This window comes from Rhineura floridana, chromosome 2 (genome assembly GCF_030035675.1).
Source record: "Rhineura floridana isolate rRhiFlo1 chromosome 2, rRhiFlo1.hap2, whole genome shotgun sequence".
Taxonomy (NCBI): Eukaryota; Metazoa; Chordata; class Lepidosauria; order Squamata; family Rhineuridae; genus Rhineura; species Rhineura floridana.
Window position 1 is genome coordinate 163,980,476 of NC_084481.1, and position 18,763 is coordinate 163,999,238.

The 18,763-nt window shown below is 41.3% G+C and overlaps 1 protein-coding gene across 8 annotated transcripts in view; it reads left to right on the plus strand.

Moving 5' to 3' along the window:
• SIPA1L1 (signal induced proliferation associated 1 like 1) overlaps positions 1–18,763 on the plus strand; it is a 240,839-nt gene that overhangs the window by 131,670 nt on the left and 90,406 nt on the right. The window contains exon 4 of one of the 8 annotated variants that reach the window (XM_061611187.1): positions 12,938–13,009. The exons of the other annotated variants lie outside the window; for them this stretch is intronic. The gene's annotated coding sequence lies outside the window, so the exon portion shown is untranslated. The remainder of the gene's footprint in view (positions 1–12,937; positions 13,010–18,763) is intronic. 8 annotated transcript variants of the gene reach the window in all.

Genomic DNA, 18,763 nt, shown 5'->3' on the forward strand with positions numbered 1-18,763 from the left:
AAGTCTGGACCTCTGAAATAAAATCTGGGCTCATCAACAAGAAGGTTGATTAATTTCACCTTTTGTCAAATAGCACATTGCTTAGGCAGTTCACTTGAAATGCAAATCTCCTTTTTATTTTTAGCAAACAATTAATCCCTCACTGGGGGATGTGGGTGTAATTGTCGAATCTAGCAAAGGACTGCTATTAAGCCAACTGCCACAGCAGGTGTTGGGTGGAATCTCCTTCAACCAGCTAATAAGTGCTGCTTTTAAGATAGCAGAATGAAGCTCTAGCAAAAAGAAGGTATTTTCATGTATGCTTCCTTTCCTCCCTTATTTTGATTGTTTTGGAGAAGATCCTCTCTGTTCCTTCAAGGTTCTGAATCTAGTTTGACTACCTTAGATTCCACTTAGAATGCTTCTTTTCTGTGAATGTAAAATTAATTTGTGAGTTAATGTTGGATCAATTTATTTTGAAAGATTGGCTAGGATGACCTACAAAATGAATGTTTAGAACAGAGCCTGAGGGCCTGTTGGGTTCATCACTGCTGGAAGAATGCGGTTGATGGAGTTACCTTCTTTCTCTGATTGCTTCCCATGCAGTGCAGTGTACTTTATATAGTTCATGTGTCTAACTCATGTGTGTGTTATTTTTAAATGTACACTAGCCATATTTAGAACTGTCAGTATTTCATTGTATTTACATTCTGGGCCAAAATATAGGGTTCTATCCAAAGGTCTTTGGCTATTCTATGCAAGGCCACAACCCTCACATCATTCTCAGCCCCTATCAGCTTATCACAGGGTAGGATTGAGGGCAACCTCTCTCATCCCACTTCCTCTTACAAGTATGCTCACAATCTACTTTGGAGATGTCTTTCAGCTTCTCTCCTTGCTCTGTTCTCCATCATCTTTTTACTTTCTTTCTCTGTGGCTTATAAAGCAGAAAAAAAGCTGCCCCGTTTCCCCCCCCCCTCACCCTCTTGATTCCAAATAGCTGAAGTGAGTGGAGAAGCAAACAGACTCTGCATTTCCTCCAGCCTCGTCACAGGTATGGTTTTGCACTAGTATAAGTGTTTCTGCTTATGTGAGGCAGGGCACCTGACTTTCACTGATTCCTGCTACCCAGTGCAGTCCCCTGTGCCCTTAAAAGCTTCTCTTCATGGTTGGGGGACTCTGGAATAGTAAGGAATATAACATAGGGATCTGGGGTGGACTGATAAAAATGGGATGCATCACTTGGTTAAGCAAAAACACTAACACAAAACCTCCATTGGATGGGACCCAAAAACTTCACTGGAAAAGGGCTGAACATATAAAACTGATTCTGGCCCACTTGCTCTGGCTGCCTGTATGTTTCCAAGCTCGATTCAAGGTGCTGGTTTTGACCTATAAAGCCTTACATGGCTTGGGACCACAATACCTAATGGAACGCCTCTCCCGATACAAACCCACCTGTACACTACATTCAAGATCAAAGGCCCTTCTCTGGGTGCCTAATCCAAGGGAAACTCGGAGGATGGCAACAAGGGAGAGGGCCTTCTCAGTGGTGGCCCCCAAATTATGGAATGATCTTTTTGACAAGGTGCGTCTGGCACCAACACTTATCTTTTCAGTGCCAGGTCAAGACTTTCCTCTTCTCCCAGGCATTTCAGCATGTGTTTTATACTGTTTAAATTTTTAAATGTGTTTTAAATTGTTTTTATAAGATCTGTTTTAAATTGTATTTGTTTTAATGTTTTTAGTTACTGTAAACCGCCCAGAGAGCTTCGGCTATGGGGCGGTATACAAGTATAATCAATCAATCAATCAATTAATTAATTAATTAATTAATTAATTAATTAATTATTTCAGCAAAACAACTAGCTAATTTACTGAAATTCCAAAAGTTTGTTGCAATGGCTTTCTGCCATTTTCTCTTCGACCCAGTTAAGGGTCTTGATAATTGGGCTATGGTGAGACCACTTGTCTTGCCATTTCTGATGACACCTCTGGTACTGCTGCTCTCCATATATTCAGATGTGCTGTTTCTTCTGCTGATGTTATGTTATGATCCAGAGTGTATATAGTAATTGTGGCCTAGCATGTTTTCGAACCCACCTCAACCTATTCCTCCTGATCTACGTCTCCAGAACTAAAATTGCTGCAGTACAGGATATTACCTATACAAACTTTGTGGCTCCTTCTGTTGTAGAAGTTGCACTTTAAGCTAAACATGATAAGCTCACCTTCATTTTATAGGAGGTGTTTTCTTTTATATTTTTCAAATGTGAATCATAATAGCAGTTTCTTCATTTCCTCTGCCTTTCCAGAATGTCTGGGATATGCTCCCAAACTCAGGATAGGAGGCAGCTGTTCATGAAAGAAGAGACTGTGGATAGGAGGCAGATGTTCATAAAACAAGAAATACATTTCCTGCAGTCTCTTGGTCAGCTTTTGCCGAGTGGAAAATGGTAGATTGTGCAGCTGATACCTGGTTTTGTGCATAGATTGTGGGGTTTTTTTTTGCAAAGGTGTGATTTGACCCCTCCTGTTAGATACATGCATGGTCTCAGAAATGAGCTTTTACCCCCAAATGTTCCATGTTTGGTGTCATCAACCATCACAGCTGTAGGCAAAGCAGGGTGTCCCCAGAGACAAAATGATCTGGCTGCAAGTAGTGTAGATCTCATGTGTGATGTCTCTTATTGAACAGTTTTAAGATGAAGGGTAGGTCAGGTAATCCTCATTAACACCCTTTGAGAAAGAAAGAGAAAGAACACTTTTCCTAAGATGCTGCTTTATAAACCAGGCATCTTTGCCAGATAAGTGGGTCTGTGGACTCCTCCATGAAGAGGGTAAATTCTCTGGATCTGATTATTTTATCTAAGATGAGGAATCTCAAGAGTTGGATAGGATGATGACTAGATTTATAAAGTCTGTGCATTTCTGTTCTCCTGTGGCAAGCCAACTACTTTAAAACATGAACTGTTGCTTCTGCTTGATACTGCTAGTAAATGGGTCCTTAAAGGTGAGTGGAAGGAACCAGCTAAAATCTTTTATGATCAGTCAGCCCACTCTGAAGTTCTACCCTTTCTCTAGTTTCAAAACTGAGCATCCTGTCTTTACTGAAAGTAGTGCAGCAGCTGCTCCAATTCTATGAAAGGATACCACATGTACTGCTTCTGGCAATTTGCAGCCTATATATCCAGCAGGCCACAAATTCAAGTATGGTCTGAAGAGAGATTTGATGCTCTTAAGGCTTCTGAAACAAACTCTTATTTTGCCAGAACTGCTCTTTTGTATGCAGATGGAAATACTTTACCTCATCTTCAGGGTGACAAAAAGATTGGCCCTATTATCAAAAAAGTCTCCATGCTGCTGCTTACATGGCAGATGCTTTTCTTATGTAATATAAGGAAGAGCCTGCTGTATGCCGTCAAGTCTAGCATTCTGTTCTCACAGTGGCCAGCCAGATGCCTGTGAGAAGCCCTCAAGCAGGACTTGAGTGCAAGAGCACTCTCTCCTCCTGTGGTTTCCAGCAACAAGTATTCAGTATTATACTGCCTCCAACTGTGGAGGGAGAGCATAGTCATAATGGCTAGTAGCAATTGAAAGCCTTATCTTCCGTGAATCTATCTGATCCTCTTTTAAAGTCATTGAAGTTGGTGACCATCACTGCCTCTTGTGGTTTTGTTTTGTGTATGTGTTGTTGCTATTTGGCTAGGAGGCTCTTCTGGTTCAGAACCTAGATCCAGGATATGTCTCCTTGGCTCGCTTTATTAGGGTGAGAGCTGGTTAAGAAAATCTTAAGAAGCTCCTAACTGAACTTGTAGGGGGAAAAGCCCCTTCCTTGGGCCTTCTTCTCATTCTCTTGGCAATTTATTCCCAAGTAATCCTCATAGCACGAGATAGTGTAAGTAAGTAAGTAAAATTTAATTTTTGTGTCGCCTATCTGGCCGAAGCCACTCTAGGCGACGTACACATTGAAATTCAATAAAATACAATATAAATACAGCATAAAATACAATGCAGTCAACAATAACCATTTTAAATAGCAGCAGTATAGAACAATATAGGGCAATCAACAATTATAAACAATCACAAAAAGTTTTAGCACACCCCGGAAATCCCGAAGGCCTGTCCAAAGAGCCACGTTTTTAAGGCTCGGCGAAATATATCCAGGGAAGGGGCATGGCGAAGATCGAATGGGAGGGAATTCCACAGAGTGGGGGCCGCCACTGAAAATGCCCTCTCTCTAGTCCCTACCAACCTAGCTGTTTTTGTTGGTGGGACTGAGAGGAGGCCCTGCGTGGCTGATCTAGTCAGGCGGCTTAATTTGTGGTACTGGAGGTGCTCCTTCAGGTAAACTGGGCCGAGACCGTATAGTGCTGGAAGATGAGACCCCCAGGTTAGAAGGCACTCACAGAGCTACTGGGGAAGAACAAAGGACAAGTACGAGTAGCGCTGTGACTAATTACTCAAAGCCGAAAGGAAGCCCAGAGGCTGATGCGCACAGATGTGAAAGCAGAGTCCAGAGTTGTACGACGCACACAATAGGAACATGGAATGTGAAAAGTATGAACCAGGGAAAATTAGAAATTGTCAAGAAAGAAATGGAACATATCAACATTACAATAGTTGGCGTGAGTGAATTAAAATGGAAGGGAATGGGACATTTTCAATCAGGCAACTACAAAATATTTTATGCAGGAAATGAGAAATTAAGAAGAAATGGGGTTGCTTTAATAGTGAGGAGCAAAAGCAATTAGGAGCTATAACACAAGGTCTGAGTGAGTTATATCAATGAGATTAAATGAGAAACCTATTAACATAACCATCATCCAAGTCTATGCTCAAATGGCAAATACAGAAGAAGAGGAATTAGAGAGATTTTACACAGAAGTACAGGAAGAAATTGATCACACACCAAAAGAAGATGTGCTGATAATCATGGGGGACTGGAATGCAAAAGTAGGGAACAGAGAAGAACTAGGAATTGTGGGGAAATGGGTTTAGGAAATAGAAATGAAGCAGGAGAAAAGCTTACTGGATTTTGTGAAGCCAATAATTTGTTTCTTGCAAACACATATTTGAGTAACTGAAAAGATGACTGTACACGTGGACATCACCAAAGGGTCAATAAAGGAATCAAATGAATTATATAATTGGAAGCAGAAGATGGAGAAGTTCCATACTTTCTGTGAAAACAAGACCAGGAGCAAACTGCAGTACAGATGATGAACTTGTCATATCGAAAATCAGAGTAAAGCTAAAGAAGAACAACAAAGCAATCATAACGCCAAAATACAATTTAAATAACATCCCAGAAGAATATAAAGATCAAATAAGGAACAGATTTGAGGCTTTAAACTTAGTTGACAGAGAACCAGAAGAACTATGGAGTGAACTCAGAGACATTATCAGGGAAGAATGCAAAAAGACAATACCTCTAGTTAAAAAGAGACAAAGACCTCAATGGATGACTGACAAAACCCTTAAAATGGTTAAAGAGAGAAGGAAAGCAAAGCAAGAGGAGATAGAAACCCAATCAGAACCTTAAATGGAACAATTCAGCTACTAGTACGTAGGGACAAAGAGAATGATTACAATAGTTATTGTATAGAAATAGAAGAGGACAACAAAACAAGGTAGAACAAGAGCCCTATTCCAAAAGATTAGAGAAATGAAAGGGAAATTTAAACCACGAGTAGGGATGTTGAATAATCAACAGGGGAACACACTGACTGACTGAGATGAAATAAAAAGAAGATAGAAGCAATACACTGAAGAAGCCAGGATGGCAGATTCATTCACGGAGGAACCGTATGATGAAGAACCAAGAATTTTAGAATGCGAGGTGAAAGCTACTCTTAAAATACTTGGAAGAAACAAATCTCCAGGAACAGATAGCATACCAATAGAGTTGCTACATGCTACTAAGACTGAATCTGTCCAAATTTTGACAAAAATTTGTCAACAAATACAGAAAACTAAACAATGGCCCACAGACTGCAAGCGTTCAATTCCAAAGACGGGGGATACCAGGGAATGCAGGAATTATCAAACTACTGCCTTAATATCACATGCAAATAAAGTAGTGCTCAAGATTCTACAACAAAGGCTTTTACCATATATGGAACGAGAAATTCCAGATGTCCAAGCTGGATTTAGAAAGGGAAGAGGCACCAGAGATCATATCGCAAACATACATTGGATAATGGAACGGACCAAGGAATTTCAGAAGGAAATCACCCTGTGCTTTATAGATTATAGCAAAGCCTTTGATTGTGTAGATCATGAAAAACTATGGAATGCTTTAAAAGAAATGGGGGTGCCACAGCATCTGATTGTCCTGATGTGCAACCTATACTCTGGACAAGAGGCTACTGTAAGGACAGAAGGGTGTGAGACAGGGATGTATTTTATCACCCTTTTTGTTTAATCTGTACGCAGAACATATCATACGGAAAGCAGGATTGGACCAAGATGAAGGAGGTATGAAAATTGGAGGGAGAAATATCAATGATTTAAGATATGCAGATGATACCATACTACTACCAGTAATGATTTGAAATGAATGCTGATGAAAGTTAAAGAGGAAAGCACAAAAGCAGGACTACAGCTGAACGTCAAGAAGACTAAAGTAATGACAACAGAAGATTTATGTAACTTTAAAATTGATAATGAGGACATTGAAGGATTATCAATACCTTGGCACAGTCATTAACCAAAATGGAGACAATAGTCAAGAAATTAGAAGAAGGCTAGGAGTGGGGAGGGCGGCTATGAGAGAACTAGAAAAGGGTCTCAGATGCAAAGATGCATCACTGAATACTAAAGTCTGGATCATTCAGACCATGGTATTCCCAATCTCTATGTATGGATGTGAATGTTGGACAGTAAAAAAAGAGAAAAATCAACTCATTTGAAATGTGGTGTTGGCAGAGAGCTTTGCGGATACCATGAACTGCGAAAAAGACCAATAATTGGGTGTTAGAACAAATTAAACCAGAACTATCACTAGAAATTAAAATGATGAAATTGAGGTTATCATACTTTGGACACATAATGAGAAGACATGATTCACTAGAAAAGACAATAATGCTGGGAAAAACAGAAGGGAGTAGAAAAAGAGGAAGGCGAAAGAAGAGATGGATTGATTGCATAAAGGAAGCCAAAGATCTGAACAAGGTGGTTCACGACAGATGCTGTTGGAGGTCACTAATTCCAAAATCGCCAAAAGTCGTATTTGACTTGAAGGCACATAACAACAAAATTCTCATAGCTGTTGCTGCATTAATCAATCTAGTATCACAACACCAAGTTGAGCCCCAGCCCAATTTGAAAGCAGGGAGAAGCCCAGATGAAATGTAAGAGAAATTGACTAGGGTTCAGTACTTCCTCCTGAATGTTGCACGGAGAGCAGCCAGCCAAATTTCATTCTTCAGAGACAGATGGGTTTTAAACATCATTCGTAGTGATTATGTTCTCAAGTTTGAGATGGTGCTCAGAGAGTTTTTGTAGTCTTTCCACTTTCAGAGATTCTACTAAAGTTACACCTAATGGAAAGGTTGTCACAGTCTCAAGCGAAGTGACAAATCTTCAGCAGGACACCACTGTTGATTGTATAGTTTTTCTTATTCCCAAAAAAACCTCATCTTCTCTAACATTTAAACAAAATTATCAGATTCTGGGTCTTTCATATATAGATCAGTCATTATCACTGATTGAGAAAGGCTTTGAACCAGGCCTCTACCAGTCTGATCAAACCAGATAAAAGGAAATTTCATCACTTCTGCTTCAACAGTTAGTACTGTCATTACCATGCCTTGCCCTTTGGCCTCTCCACCTGTCCCAGAACATTAACCAATATTTTGGTTTTTAGATTTGCACACATCTTTATTTAAATGATCTTCTCATTGAGATAGCATCCCAGGGAGAGGGGGAGAACCTCAGATTTCAGACCTCCTACATGTCAGATTCTTAATCAACTAGGAAAAGAGCCAAATGGAACCAGTCCATCCAGCAACCCAGAATTAATGTAGACTCAGTAACTCACAGTGTTCGTCCACAGAAAGGGATCATTGGCTACTTTTGTTTTCCAGTTCATTTAGGACAGCCAGGATATCCTGATCTTGAGTATGTAGCTTTCTTCATTCAACAGTCTTATGCACTGAAATGCCTCCATGAGCTCTTCTCTCACAGAAAAATTCCATGTATGGGAAGGACAGTGTATTCTTTTCTACATCTTTGTTTCCTATCCTGAGGAAGGATTTATAATCCACATGAGAATGTGGCACTGGAAAGAACACCACATAAGGACCCAGTTAGCGGTCTTTCATTAATTAATTAATTAATTAACTTGAACATGTTTTCAAATTCACCAGACATCTGCCTTTGATATGTGGGTAAAGTTCTCCTTTCTGTTTGCCCGGATAATAGACAGCTAGCTCCCAAAATGGCTTTGTGCACATTTGATAAATGGTTATCTGTTTCCACCCATGCTGCTGAATATCTAACTTGATAATGTGATCAAGATAGCTTCTTGTAATAGGTTGTACTTTGGCAGATACTAAAGTACAAAGAAATGCAGCAACTGAGAAAGCAAATGTATTTTTAAAAAATATTTGTGTTTCTAATCTTTTCCCAGTAGCTTCTTATTTTTGTTGTTATGTGCCTTCGAGTCGATTATGACTTATGGCGACCCTATGAATCAGTGACCTCCAAGAGCATCTGTCATGAACCACCCTGTTCAGATCTTGTAAGTTCAAGTCTTTTAAAAACAAAAGTAACTGTTTCTGTTCAGTTGTACCATCTCTCTTGTTCTACAAAATACATATTTTGTATTTCGCTTTCTGGATCCAGGTTAAAAAAATGAGGCAAAAGAAAGCATTCTCCAATATTTAGAAGAATTCCTGTTTTCAAATGCATTGGTGTAAATATACAAGTAAGGTTTTCAATATTGCTGTAGATATAGTTCACAGCTAAGGATGTCTGCTGTGAAATAACAGGAGCGTGGTGTGTTTGCTCTCAGGCTCTGCAAAAATCTACAAAGGGCCTTACTCTTGCTGTTACAATCACACACCATGATGCAAATGGCTGCAACCTACACAGGGGCATTCTTGGCATCATGTAATGTTTGACTGCTGTGAAATAATAGGTGGTCAAGTCAGCAGATACTGTTTCATTAGCCAGTTGTCCACTATCCTTACTTTATTCTTTGCAAAATCCACTCAGCTAAATGATTTTCCTTTCTACATGCAAACAGATATGGACATTAGTGCTGTCTGTCATTTGCCACATTAATTATAAATGTGGTTAGTCTTTGAGATGCCACAAGGCTGAAGCAGACTAAACACAGTTACTTCTCTGGAAATTAATTATATAAGTGCCTGTGACAATTTGAAACCACTTTGAGTGAAATCAACTCATGTTTCTTCCTACTGGTCTCTCTACAGATTAAACATAAAATTTAGTTTTGTTTTTGTATAAAAATGAATTACTGGGCAAACATAAATTATCAAAAAGTTGTGATTTATAATCTTCATGTAGACTCTGAAGCGAAGAGCAAACTTCCACATAGTGGAGCAGCATGGAGTTTACAAATGAATCTAATAAGTTTTACATATCTGTGCAGTTTTATATTTACCTTTTTTACTACTAAATGCATTAAAGCATTGCATCAATTGATGTTAATAGCCATTTCCTTAGTGTGATTGTGTGTAATGTGTTAAAGAACTCTTGGAAAGAGGTGGCAGAAGCAACCTTAAAACTATTGATTAAAATTCCTTTTCAGTGCTTTTAAAAGTATCTCACTTGAGCAGCTCATGCCCTTAATGCACTAAAACATCTAGAACCTCACTTGGGGAGAATGCAGCTAGTAGAAAGGTGATGTGCTTAAAGTTCCCTTCATTTCAGTGTCATCTCGGGTTCTTTTAACTTCAGTAGGTATCATCCTGGTACCCACAGGGAAACACAAGCTGTAATGTGAGTACCGCTTTCAAGTGTTTTTTCTTAATGCAAATAATGCAGGATAGTTTGATCTTAAAATCTAGAATGTAAATTTGCACATAATCCATAGTGCAGTATGCATAGTGCCAGATGTACACTAGGGGAGACTGCTGTTGCTCTCAGGTCCTCCTTTTGGGCTTCAGATAGGCATCTGGTTGGCCACTGTGAGAACAAGATGCTGGACTAGATGGACCATTGGCCTGATCCATTGGCCTCTTCTTATGTTCTTACCTTGAGCTCCTTGGAGTACTATTTAGCATCTATGTAAAGCCGCTGGGGGCCATCATCAGGAGATTTGGGTTGCAGTGTCACCAATATGCGGATGACACTCAGCTCTATCTCTCGTTTAAGTCCTCACCAGAGTTGGCTGTGGATACCATTTCCAAGTGCCTGAGGTCCGTAAGTGAATGGATGGGAAGTAATAGGCTGAAGCGGAACCCCGATAAGACCGAGGTGCTGCTCGTGGGAGATAAGAGAAGGTTAGGAGATATAGACCTGGTGTTTAATGGGGTAAGATTGCCTCTGAAGGACCAGGTCCGCAGCCTCGGGGTCATTCTTGACTCCCAGCTGTCCATGGAAGCTCAGGTTGCGGCAGTGAGCCGGGCAGCTTGGTATCAATTACATCTAATACAGAGGCTGCGACCCTACCTTCCTGTCCATCTGCTCCCACGGGTAGTACATGCCCTGGTCTCCTCTCACTTAGACTACTGTAATGCGCTCTACGTTGGGTTACCCTTGAAAACGGTCCGGAAACTCCAGCTGGTACAGAATGCGGCGGCACGTTTGATCAAAAACAGCCGTCGCCGTGATCACATCACTCCGGTGTTAGAAGAACTACACTGGCTACCAGTTGTGTACCGGGCCCAATTCAAGGTGTTGGTGTTAACCTTTAAAGCCCTTTACGGTTTCAGACCAGTTTATCTGAAGGAGCGCCTCCAACATCACCAAATATGCCGCCTGACAAGATCAGCCATGCAAGACCTTCTCTCGGTCCCACCAGTTAAAACAGCTAGGCTGTAGCGGACCAGAGAGAGGGCATTTTCAATTGTGGCCCCCATCCTCTGGAACTCCCTGCCTTATGACCTTCGCCATGCCCCCTCCCTGGTAGGCTTCCGCCAAGCCTTAAAGACCTGGCTATTCAGGCAGGCATACAGGATTGCTGGGGTGGACTAGGGTTAGCTGTATAGATGGGCGGTTTTAGATTTTCATCGACTGTTGTTCTGGCTAAATGTTGTATTTTTATCCTTTTATCTTTTTATGTACGTCGCCTAGAGTGGCCGTTGTCGCGGCCAGATAGGCGACTTAAAAATAAAATTTATTATTATTTATTATTACTGTTTAACTCGATAGTTCTGCAAATCCTTATGCTGTTAACAGCCTCACAGAAACCACATGGTTAAAATGTATTTCCACTTTAGAAGTGAAAAACTGAGACAGAGCAGTTTGTCCATGGCTGCCCACCTAACTAGGAATTGAACCTCTCTCTTCCATAGCATAGTATAGCATAGTATAGTCCACTTAACCACACTGTGTCTCCCAATAATAATTTCCCCATACCTATGCACTCCCATGCATATGCACATATAGAAAGCAGGAAATTAAAGGCATGAGACGGGGAACTATATTTGAAAACCAACATGCAGATAGAGCAGAGGACACAAGCCTCCCCCTCCACGCACGTAAGAGGAAAAACACAACTAGGCACATCCTGACCATATAGACCATCCTGAGCCCTGAGACGTGAAGAAAATCTCAGCTGGTGGCCCTCCCAATGAGTGTTGCTTGTGGTGTAGGGACCCAGAAGAGAATCTTCTCTGTAATCCCACACCAATAATGAGATGCTCTTCCCTTGGAAGCATGAATGGCCCAACATCATTGTGGTGCAGACTTACTTGTCACTGTGTGGTGAAACCTTACTTGTTTTCTAAAGCCTTTGGAGGGTGATACTGAGTTATCTATACCTAGATCTAATTTGTCCTGTTGTTAAATAGATGAAAACTTCTCCAAGTGACTTACAACATTGTTAAAAACCAAAATAAATGTATCATACCATAAAACAAAATAATAAAACACTTTTATGATAAAAATGGTACATCAAAACTTCAAAAAACTAAAACTAGGCTTTTCCAGTGGTGTTCTTGCTGGGTTCATTTTTATAAGAATGTAAGAATTCAGCTGGATCAGACCACAAGCCTATCTAGTCCTGTTTTCCACAGTTGCAGACCAGATGCCTGTGGGAAGTCCACAAGCAGGACATGAGTGCAATAACCTGTTCTTGCTGTTGTTCCCAAGCAACTGGCATTCAGAGGTATCTTTGACAGGGCCAGCATGAGACTGCAGTAGGCCCTTTGGCACCAGACTGCAGCAAGCCCTCAAAGATGGCAATGACGGCACTACCACCACCTTAAACAAGCCTGGCTGTGTTAGCATGCTATGCACACATGCCTGCATTAACCAAGATAGTGGCAGGCTGTGTTGATGCCCCTACTGCCATCTTGAGTGTTAACAAGCATTTCTGCATCAATGTGGAAAGTGGCACAGCCAGCCTACCCTGGTGGCAGGGAGGTATTGTCTGGGAAAGTGGCTGCTGCTCCTGCTAGCACAGATCACGGTGCAGGAGTTATACCCGCCCAGCCTCAACCACAGGGGCCCCTGTCAGCTGAAGGGGCCCTCGGCCAGTGCCCAACCTGGCTGCCTGCTGGCACCAGGCCTGATGTTGAAAGTAACTTACATTCATCATGACTAGTAGCCACTGATGGATTTATTTTCCACAAATTTGTCTAATCCTCTTTTAAAGATGGCAATCACCACATCATGTAGCAGTAAATTCCATAGTTTAACCATATACTGTGTGTCTGTCCTAAATCTGCTACCTTTCAGCTTCATCAGGTGACTCCTGGTTCTTATATTATGAGATTGATAGAATCAGTTATTATCCTGTTTTTTTGTTTGTTTATGGCAGGAGTCTCCAACCCACTACCCATGGGCACCATGGCACCTGCAAAGGCCTTTGCTGATGCCCTCCCTCAGTAAAGTAAGTCTCTAGCCCTCCTAGAAAGAAAGCTATGGAGCAAAATGTGATTTTGCGAAGTGATTTATGTGAAATGAGGCAGCCTGGTTGCTCCTACCTGTTAGCGCTTTTAGCCAATGAGTGAAGTCAGAGCTGTGATTGATAAGTGAGCTATTTGAACACCAGGCAATAGGAGTCTGTGGGGTCTAAAAGAGCTGCTATTTTGTCCTTCCTTTTAGTGCACTTTTCCTGCTTCTATCTTTTTTCTACTCCTTGGAATTTCCACAGTTTGCCCTTCGTTTTCCCTAGCAACCAGGACACATCTTTCCTTTGCTGAATAGAAATTATTTTCTGCAAATACTACTACACAATAAGTGTGGGTAAATGTTAAAGAATTCCCCTCCCCCAAAAAACCAAATGTGAAAACTTTGCAAAGAGGCTTAGACATGTCTGCTGCTTTGCAGGAGCTAAGGACCAGGGACTCATTAAGAATTCACTGTATAGTTACAGTACAGTATGTACAGTACAAAGGTATACATGTCTACTCAGAAGAAAGTCTCTTTATGTTTAATGGGGCTTATGTCCAGGTTAGTGGGTACAAGATGGCAGTCTAGGCTTAGGTTTAGGGTTGGCATTGGGGGAAAGCAAAGTTCTTGTGCCTTTAGCAGGTGTATGGTGGGCAGAAATTCAACTATGGGAAAAGCTTCACCTGGACTACTCTATCTTTGTGTTATGCCACGCTCCCATAGCAGCCATTTTGATTGGTGCCCCCAGCAGTCTCAAAATTTGAAATGTATCCTCTGGTCCAAAAAGGTTGGTGACCCGTGGTTTATGGCCTTCGTATCCTGCTCTTCGTCCAAAAAAGCCTTCCAGAGTGGCTTATATAATGTTAAAACAAGGCAGCCCTGCCTGCACATTTGCAATCTAAAAGACATGATAAAGAAAGAAAAGGGGACAGGGGAGGAAGAAGAAAATCCAGACACTAGTTCTTAATTCTTAGGTCTTGTAATGACCAGCTGGAAAGTAAAGAGGTGGGGGCCAGGAGATGCCTGATGGAGCTGGTCTTTCAGCAAAGCTGATGGAATGAGCCCTGCTTCTCATCTCTTCCACTGAAGCAGCCTTCTGGCACCTGATTCAGCATAACATCATGTGTCTGATGAAGGGGACTGAAGCCCACAAAATCTTATGCCATAATAAACTTGCTAGTTTTTAAGGCTCCAGAAGTCACTTCAGTGTTATGAGAGACACAAAAACTTCTCTGTCTATGCTTTCTCCAACCCGTGCATGCCCCCCCTGTCCTATTTCTAAACTCATAATAGAGCCGGCTCTTTCCGTGGCTCACAGAAGCTGCACATCAACACAAGCTTTTAAAAAATGTCAGTAGCAATTGTGTGTCCCAGCTGAAGTTGGATGACAGTCCCTTGTGTAAAGACCTGTGTTTTAGTGCATCCCATCCAATTTTGTATGGACTGGTCTATGACCGTAATAAAAATAAGCAATCAGTGCATCCCATCCTCCTTTACAGCTATGCTGTCTGTCTGATCGTTCCTTTAATTGTTGTTACGTACAAATGATAAATGACATGTAACAGTAATGAGTAGCACTATGTGACAAAGAGACAAAAATGTGATTTGTGAAAATGGAGTTGGCTTAAAAATACATTTGTAGATTTAAGCAAAATAATTTACGACCTTCACTGAGAGATACAGGACTTGATTGAAGCTGGACAGAACCCCATAACCTGTTCTGAAGGGAGGGTCGCAGCATCGGAGACAGTCAAGTCTCACAGCAGTGTTCATGATTTGCATTAATATTGTCTGCTAAAGGTGGAGTCTCCTCCAGCCTTTTACCTTTTATTATTATTACAATAAAGCTGTTTGTATTCTATGGCAGTGTTGAGGAACTGCTCATCCCCAGGCTGGAAGATTCTCATCCGGCCCACTGAGCCTCTTTTCCTTGACTCTGTTCCCCTCCTTGTTTCTCTTTCTCCCCAGATTGTAGATTAATAACAAATTGCTCTGCACATGTGAGATGTGGATTAGGACCCTGGTGTGGGGGACGGAGGCGCTTTAACTCTGCTGCAATCCTAATCTAGATCAGGGTCTCTATACCTGCAATTTGCATAGGAGGAGGGAACCCTCCCATTTACTCTGAAACCCCTCCCACTCACTTGGAAGGATCCCTACCCCGCTAACACAAATTGCAGACATCAGGAGCCTGTTCCACATGGTGACCACAGTGTGTGGGCTGTTGAATTGTTAAAGCCCCCCATTCCCCACGCCAAGGTTCCAGTCTGAATTTCCTTGTAATTCAATCTCACTTCCCCTGTAATTTGCAACAGGAAAAAAATGGGAGCTTTTCTTCTAATACAATTTTCAGAGCAGTATGGAGAGCAAGAGAAGTGATGAGAAGAGGCCCTCCAGGCCAGATGGAAGTGTGTATTGGGGGGCAGAGGGAAAGAGGTGTTTGTGTGAGAGAAAATGAATGGATGATGAATGAATAGGCTTCTTTCGCTAGTTTGGGTCTCTGTGAGAGAGCTGGAATGAGCATGTGTATAAGGGTATAGCCCCAACCACTACTGACACGTGGCCCCCAACACATTACCCCTGAGACACTGTGGCTCTGTGCAGTCATGCCTAGTTATGCACTGCAGAGATGCTGAATCCTGTGTAATCTGAAAGCTAATTCATGAAGCGCTCTGAACTGAAATTCTCCATTAAACCTATTAAAGAAAAGCACACCTTCACGCCTGATTTCAGTGGACTTGGGCAGGACAACCTGCTTATGGGAGAACTAATCAGACAAAAAAAAGTAACAACCTCGAAGAGATAAAAAGACACTTTAACAGCAAATGAAATTTCATACAAAATTGCAACATTTCTTCTGGTCAATGGATACACAAACATGCTTCTTATAGTCTAATTAATTATTTCTGTCCTGCTGAAATCTTTTTTTCTCTCCCTCACACACAGGCCCTCTTCAGAGGCTTATATAAACACACCAAGGACTAGTGAGCTGGCTTCATCCCTGTTGCCTTCCAACTTGTGGAAGGCAACTATCTGAAGTGCAGAGACTTTTATATCCATAGAGTTTGGTGGCACATCCTCCCCCACTTCAGACTCTTGATACTATGAGACTGGGGCACTTCAAATTGCAAGTGGGAGGGCTAGGTGCATATTTGAATCTCCTCCCACTTTGTTGTTGTTGTTGTTACATGCCTTTAAGTTAATTACAACTTATGGCGACCCTATGAATCAGCAACCTCCAATAGCATCTGTTGTAAACCATCCTGTTCAGATCTTGTAAGTTCAGGTTCAGGTTTGTAGCTTCCTTTATGGAATCAATCCATCTCTTGTTTGGTCTTCCTTTTTTTTCTACTGCCTTCTGTTTTCTCCAGCATTATTGTCTTTTCTAGTGAATCATGTCTTCTCATTATGTGTCCAAAATATGATAACCTCAGTTTCATCATTTTAGCTTCTAGAGACAGTTCTGGCTTAATTTGTTCTGACACCCAGTTATTTGTCTTTTTCATGCTCCATGATATGCGCAAAGCTCTCCTCCAACACCACATGTCAAATGAGCTGATTTTTCTCTTATCCACTTTTTTCACTGTCCAACCTTCACATCCATACAGAGAGATTGGGAATACCATGGTCGGAATGATCCTGACTTTAGTGTTCAGTGATACATCTTTGCATTTGAGGACCTTTTCTAGTTCTCTCACAGCTGCCCTCCTCAGTCCTAGCCTTCTTCTGATTTCTTGACTATTGTCCCTGTTTTGGTTAATGACTGTGCCAAGGTATTGATAATCCTTGACAAGTTCAATGTCTTCCCTTTTTATAACATCTTATTACACAAGAAAAATGAGCTTGCTGGGGTTTATGTTAGGTATCCAAGGGCATACAGCACCCACTAGAAAGAGTAAGAAACCTTTTTTAGCCTGCGGGACATATTCCCTTCTGGGCAACACTCCAGGGGCCACATGCAAGTGGTAGGTGGGGCCAGAGGCAAAAGCAGACAGTTCAATGTCGGTGGGTATAAATTCATTTTTGTACAGTAGGCTGGTTTCTACAGACAGTCCTCTCTCCTCCACCCAGACAAGCAAGAGGCATTATCGGATTTCAAGGACAGTTTCCATCCAGGCAAAACTAATGATGATGATCCAAAGCAGGGCCAGTGAGGGGTATGGTCTCAGGAACAGTTCCAGGGGCCAGACAGAGAGGCCTGGGGGGCTGTATTTGGTCCCCAAGTCTGGAGACTCCCCACCCCTAGTTTAGAAGAACAACTTTGGATGCTCTCACACATACATGAAACATTCAGTTACTTCAGTCAGGCCACAAACTGCACAGCAAAGATCAAGAACACATGCTGTTCCCCAATCCCCCTAGATGATTTTGCAAGCTTTTTTAAAAAAATGTTTTTAATGTTTTGTTTTAATGTATTTTAAGGTCTGTTTTTAGGATGATTTAAAGTGTTTTTAGTGCTTCTGTTTGCCGCCCTGGGCTCCTGCTGGAAGGAAGGGCGAGATATAAATCAAATAATAAATAAAATAAATAAATAAGGAGGGACTGATCCTCCCTTTATAGGCCTCAGTATGCTCAGGAGTCTCTAGACCAGCCTTTCCCAACCAGTGTGCCTCCAGATGTTGTTGGACCACAACTCCCATCAGCCTCAGCCAGCATTGCCAATGGTCAGGAAGATGGGAGTTGTGGTCCAACAACATCTTTAGGCACACTGGTTGGGAAAGGCTTCAGTATAGACACTGGTGCATGCTTGTCAGTGCTCCAGATTCTTTTAATGGCCTGCTTTGAAGACAAAGGGTACTTAGAATCCAAGAGAGCTGCCTGGAAATTCCACACATACTTCTAACATCCATTATCAAATTTCATTTTGGGCACTTCTAGTTAGAGGTGTTATTCAGTTACTGTTATTTAATGAGGAAGTTAGAAGCAATGCTGGGTGGATACCAGTGGATGCTTTTTTTCCTTCAGAATATTCTGCTCTACTCATTTTGACTAAACATTAGGAAGGAATTCTAGATAGTACTGGAACAGACTAGCTAAGAAGGGGGTGGACTTTCCTTCATTAAGGTTTCTAAGCAGAGGTTGGACAGCCATCTATCAAGGATGCTGTAGCAGCTGATTTCCAACACCAGCAGAGGTTTGGAGCAGATGACCTTTGAAGTTCCTTCCAGCTCTGTGATTAATGATGGTTAGTAAGAAAAATGTTCACATCTGTTCCAGACTGCTTTTATTTTTATTTCTCACACACATGCACATAAACACTCTGATTTAGATTCAAATTCAAAATCCTCACAAGCAAATTACCTACAGCACATGTGTAGGCGTATGCCTGTTCCTCTGCATCAAAAAGCTTTAATCAGCCTTCTACACTATTTTTTTTATTGCAGCTTATATAATGTCACATGGGTAACAATTCTATTAAAGTAAGTTTAACTCTTTCTAGGAAGGAATCTAGATATTTTGCAAGCCTATTTGGTCATACATATCTGATGGTTATGTGTGACTTGGAAAAAAAAGCCTTAATCAAATGAGACAGAGAGAAAGCCATGAAACTATTTAATTAATTGAGGCCAAAACATTTAAAATCACAGCATAGGATGATATCCAGCTAAATCATACTAACAGTAAACCCACTGAAATCAATGCGCAAAGTACCACCCATAACATTTTGATTGATTAATTTGGCAGATTAATTAATGTGCCAGCCCTATTTAACTGCTCCAACCGTTAGAGTATCCTGGGCATGTGGCAAAGC